General features: G+C 34.8%; 1 long non-coding RNA gene across 1 annotated transcript; it reads left to right on the top strand.

Moving 5' to 3' along the window:
- Positions 1-3,811: 3,811 nt before the first annotated feature.
- LOC120199244 lies at positions 3,812-5,035 on the top strand. The gene is made up of 4 exons (XR_005523437.1): positions 3,812-3,953; positions 4,237-4,416; positions 4,596-4,688; positions 5,005-5,035. It is a non-coding gene; the product is annotated as an uncharacterized LOC120199244 (long non-coding RNA).
- Positions 5,036-5,793: the final 758 nt, after the last annotated feature.

Consider the following 5,793-nt stretch of genomic DNA (forward strand, 5'->3'; position numbering starts at 1 on the left):
CAATTCAAACACTCAATGGTATTCGGGCAGTACGAGATTTCACCACTGTGTTCCTAAAAGAATTGTCGGGTTTACTTCCTAACCGTGAATTAGAGTTTGGCATCAAGGTAAGGTTGAGTTTAGCATCAGTGTCCATTTCTCCCTATTGCATGTCGTCGATAGAGTTTAAGGAGTTAATGGCCTAGATTTAGGAGTTTCTAGAGAAGAGCTTCATCTAATCGAGCATCTCTCTGTGGGGAGTGCTAGTCTTGTTTATTAAGAATGATGGATTGATGAGGCTATTCATCGACTATAAGCAGTTGAATAATTTAACCATAAAGAATTGTTACCTACTTTCTAGGATAGGTGATCTCTCTGACCAGCTGAGGGGAGCGTGTCTGTTCTTCAAGATCGATTTATGGTCAGTTTATTATCAGTTGAAGGTGAACGATGCCGATGTGGTGAAGACAGCTTTCAGGATGAGATACGATCATTATGAGTTCTTGGTAATGTTGTTTGGGCTTACTAACGCCCCAGTGGCATTCATGGACTTGATGAACTGAGTCTTTCACCCTTACTTAGATCAGTTTATAGTGGTTTTTATAGACGACATCCTAGTGTACTCATGATAAGAGGAAGAGTACGACCATCACCTCTGTATCATTCTTCAAACTCTCTGAGACTGAAAATTGTATGTTCATTTTGGGAATTTTGAGTTTTGGTTTCTAGAGGTTTTATTTCTAGGTCATGTTGTGTTAACCGACGACATCTGAGTCGATCCGTAGAAGATTATGTTAGAGGTAAATAGTTTCATACGATTAGCCGGGTACTATCGTATTAGGGCTTCTTGATGATAGCTACCCACTGGCCAAATTACTTCATAAGGCACTACAAGAAAATATACCTTTAATGACACACGAACGATGGCACACGCTAATTTATGATTTGCTAAAAATGTGTGTCATAAAAAATGTCAAGTTTCTTAAAATATGAACGATTTATGACTTACAATAATGTGTGTCATATTTAATAGTCATAATCTAAAAAAATTAGCAAAAACACGGAGTACACTTTTCATTGTGTGTCATCTATAAAAGTCATCTTTTAATTTCCCCCATAATTTAACTTACATGTTTTCCCGCTTCTCTTTTTCTCAGCGCCCCTTCTCCTCTTCCCCCAAAAAAAACCTTAATTCCCAAAACCAGAAACAGGGGATAAACAATGGGAATCAAAGGTCTGCTTAGATTCATGAAACCTTTCATTGAACCTGTTCACATCAAGAAATACGCTAGCAAGCGGATATTTTATTTTCTCCTTTTTTCTTCTCTTTTATTTCCATTTTTCCTCCCCCAACATATATGCTATTCTGCAAGTTTTGCAGGCTGGTATTGATACTTATTCATGGTTACATAAAGGAGGTATTTTTGTTTCAGTTGTATGTGTATCTTCTCTCCTGGAGGTCGACTTTTCCAAGTCGGTATGTGTATTTTAACTTTATTATTCTGGAATCTAGAAGAACTTTATTATTGTTATTATTCGTTTTTAAATTTTGATTTTGGAATAAAATGAGCAGAGTATGCGTTTAAGGCAGTGAAAGCATCTGGGATCACATCCATTGATGTTCGAGGAAAAGATTTCGATTGTGTTGTTACCCAGAGGAAAGTTCTCGTTCGTACTCTCCCATTTACATTTCCTTTATTTCTTTATTTTTGGGATTAAAGTGATTTTAAGGTTTTCTTCGATTTGGGTATTTAATTTTGAATAATGTTATGCAGGACAAGCTATTGGATCAGACTAGTGTCAGTCATCTTTTCCCTATTACCATGTTCCTTGGATTATTGGCTACCCTCATGACAGGTTTAATTTTTTTTTTTTGCTAAATATCATTTTTTTTATTTTGGTAAATATTTTTCTTAGATATTATTTGTTCGAATTGCCAAGATCTTTGTTTTGTTGACTAGTGAATCAGGGTTTTGGGGATGTAAGGGATTCTGGGCTATAATGATATATCTCTTTTCACACTGATGATAATTGGCATTTCCACTCTTCAGTTGATGCAAGGACCTTGGTCCAACAAGCAAGGAATGAAGCAGTTGAGTTTCAGTTCAGATATGGATATGAGATGCCTGTGGATGTATTGTCCAAATAGTATAGTTACTTGTATTATATTCTCTTGAGCTTGACAATATTTAGTTGTTTTCGAAAATTTGGATTTTGTATTTTCTGTATATCTCATCTGGATAATGTTTGATCAAGCTTAATGACTTGAAGAGATCAGTCATTTGAATACACACTGGATATAAATTTATGCTCTTTTACTTCTGCTAGTAGATATTTGAAAAATATTAAGATCCTGCTCGTTTTAACATCAAAGTTGAAGCGGCTTTATCATCCTTATTTACTAGTTCATGGGTATAGTCTTGGTTCCAAAATTAATACACACGACCAACCACATTTTAACTTTTATTTTGAATTCCTTATTGAAAATTGATCTATCTTTGATGTTTATGGTTTTCATCCATTTTGATGATCATACATTTAATTTAGCCTCTCATGCTTTATTGGTATAGGATTGCAGACAAATCACAGTTTTATACTCAACATGTTTATATGAGGCCTCTTGGAGTTGGTAAACCTATGATTTCTTCAACATCCTACAACTATAATTTTGTTTTAAAAGTTTTTCTATCTTTATTTTTTCCATGGGAGATTTATAACTTTTGAGTTCTTAATACACATGCAAGCAAATATATGCTTATGTGTAATTGTGTATTCTAGGTAACTTACTCTGCTATATTTTGTTTCCTTTTATGTGAAGTTGCCATGGTTTTGGGTATTGACGAAGAAAAGGGACCCAAACTCTACAAGTGTGATCCCGCAGGCTATTTTTTATGGTCACAAGGTAGTTTGCGAGTTGATTTTATCGCTTATCATGTTTGGATTCTTGATTTTGGTTCTAAATGCCTGGTTCCAGAAGCCATATATTATTACTATGGTTATGATTCATAACTGTTTCTCTCAACTATGTCTCTTTGACTATATTCTATATGGAAGTTTTGTTTTTGTTTAGAGTGTAGTACAAGATGCGACCACAATAATTTGGTTAAATTTTAGTTGGTTTAGGGTTTACATTATACATCTAGATTGAATTTTTGACTGATGTACTGCAGGCAACCAGTGCTGGATCGAAAGAACAAGAGGCAATTAATTTCTTGGAAAAGAAGATGAAGAATGATCATTCTTTTACTTATGAGGAAACAGTGCAGGTATGCTATTTTATCCTTTATGTATGTTAAAGGAAGTTGTCAAATGTCACAAGTTTAACATTTGTTAACACTATCGCATTTGTCTAATGTTTTATATTCCTAATATTGTATATACTGCTATTTTATCACAATTGTTAAATGATTTGATGGAGGGATGAAGAAGGACTAAAGATAACAGGTTTATATGTGCAATTGGTATTCTATGTTTTCATCCCTGCTCTGATTGGCTGCTGTCTTGCCGATACGATCAAGATCGAGTTTTTGGCTACCTTACGAGTTCATTTATGTTCACTTCATGAGTACAAAATGAATTTGAAGTATTATGTTCCATCTCATTTAACCAAAATATCATTGGATGCATCTCTAGGTGGTTTATGCCATTAAACATCTTTATCTCATGTATGATCGGTTTGACACTCGGATGGATGCTTGTAAAGATTACAAGAACTTCTCGACACCTCCAGGGCCTCGTAATTGGTTGCTCTTCTTCTGGTATCAAATTTTTTGCAGTGATTGTTGTTAAGCTAATTCCATATTAAGGGTTTAGCTCTCTGTAGTCTATCACTTGTTTGTTTGATGTTTCACAGCAAATCTAGGGAACATGCTTCTTATCATATTTCTAGCCCTCTACAAAAAAATGAATAGTCCTATGGAGATTCGTCCACTTGCTCTGCATATGGAGAGGCTTATGCTTTGCTTTCTCTAGAGGTATTGTCCATGTTAATCCTGCTCGATAAATGTGTAAATGAAGTGTAATATTGAGGCATCTCTGTGATTAAATATTAGATGTCTCTCAATGCCTGCCTCAGTTACTTGTTTACATGCTTAGTGGAGCATGGTGCATGACTGCACTTGGTAGTTCAACTCTACTGACAACTTCTTTCATGACAAATCACTGGAAAATATATAAAAAAAAAAAGAAAAAAGGGGAAAATGTAGTAATTCGTATACTAATTAATGACCTTGTGTACTTGTGTTGCTAGTGATACAGATACAAGCAATTTATATGTGGTCCATTTTGTATTTTATTATGCGGACGTCTGCAAACAGTATAGTCGAAGAAATACCATCGGAGACTTTCTCGGAACCTTTACTTATTTCACATAGTAGCTATAATGACACTATGTATCAAGTTGACTTACCTCAAAGCAGTGATGAAAGGAACCGAAAGGTTTATTTGCACTTTTTTGTTTTGAATACAAATATATCATCTTTTTGGAGCCTCTTCCATTCAGTTTCATGAGTTAAAAGCATGTGAAAACTCACTGTTGCATTTGACCATAATGGAAACTTCATCTTCTTTGCTTCAGAGAATGTTCAAATACTAACTATTTCTCCTGCTGTTCTTAGATTTCAACTTTTGGAAAGATCAAGCAATGTTTTATGACTGTTATTAGAAGCAAGAGCTTGAAGATAATTTTTGCTTCGTCTATGATTGCAGCGGTATGCTCATTGCCGTCATTATCTTCTATGATAGCCACATTTTAATATTGTTGACAAAGAGATTATGTAGTAAAATGCATTGAAAGAAAGAAGCACCATTCAGTGCTGCAGATAGCATTAGCAATATTCGCAGGAATATTCGCAGGATGGTGCAAGGCATTAAGTGGATATGGGATTTGAGTCTCTTATCTGCGGCCCCTTCTCTTATCCTCAAGAAAGAAGAATGTTGTTTTCACCTCTTCTTGTCTACATTTTGGTGATGCCACAGAGGATACTTGAGAGCTTAAACTAATATGTTTGGTGCTTCGTTTTATAGATTGTAGGGTTTATTGTGGGAATAGTCTCTCCATTTTTTTATTGCATATATATGATTCTCCAGAGTAAGACTTAAAGCTGAATGATGTTTTTGAGTTTATTAAGGTCTTCACTTTTGACTCAGAGCTTGTAGTTGAGAAGGATGACAATAATGAGTTATCAAATAGTTTCTACGATGATGCACTGGTCCATATGTCCCCTAATAAGGTTTCATCTGCTTCTAGCTGTGAAGCAATTGTGGCTTTAATATCATCACATTTTGTTTTAGTCCTATTAATTCTTTAAATAACGGACCAATTCAACCTTCTTTTGCATCTTTTGAAATACAAGTTGCAGAAGCATTGGAAGATTGGATATGGTATCTGGCTACTGTTTGATCATTACCGCACTCCATTGGATCAAATATGTAGAAGGTATGAATTGAAACTTGGGACAAATGTATTGCACTTAGTAGTTCTCTAACTTATCAAAGTTTTGCAGAATCTTAACTAGTTAACAGACTTAATAGTAAGCAATGAATCTTCCAAGTTGTGTTCTTTTTGCTAGGTAGACAAGGTGTGAATTTGTCTTTGTCGGCTTCACCCACATAAGATGTACAAGTATGGAGCAAATGGTGAAACTGATGATATGTTGGAATACCATGCTAGTTTTGATTTTTCACAAGACTCCCCTTTAGTAGAACTTGATGATGATTTCTTGTGTAAATGCCTGGATGGCGAGGGCATATTAATAGAACTTTATTATGCTGTGATATTTTGTATCGACATATGATTACAATATTTTTGATAAC

Source organism: Hibiscus syriacus, unplaced genomic scaffold (assembly GCF_006381635.1).
Source record: "Hibiscus syriacus cultivar Baekdansim isolate YM2019G1 unplaced genomic scaffold, ASM638163v2 tig00005406_pilon, whole genome shotgun sequence".
Lineage (NCBI taxonomy): Eukaryota > Viridiplantae > Streptophyta > Magnoliopsida > Malvales > Malvaceae > Hibiscus > Hibiscus syriacus.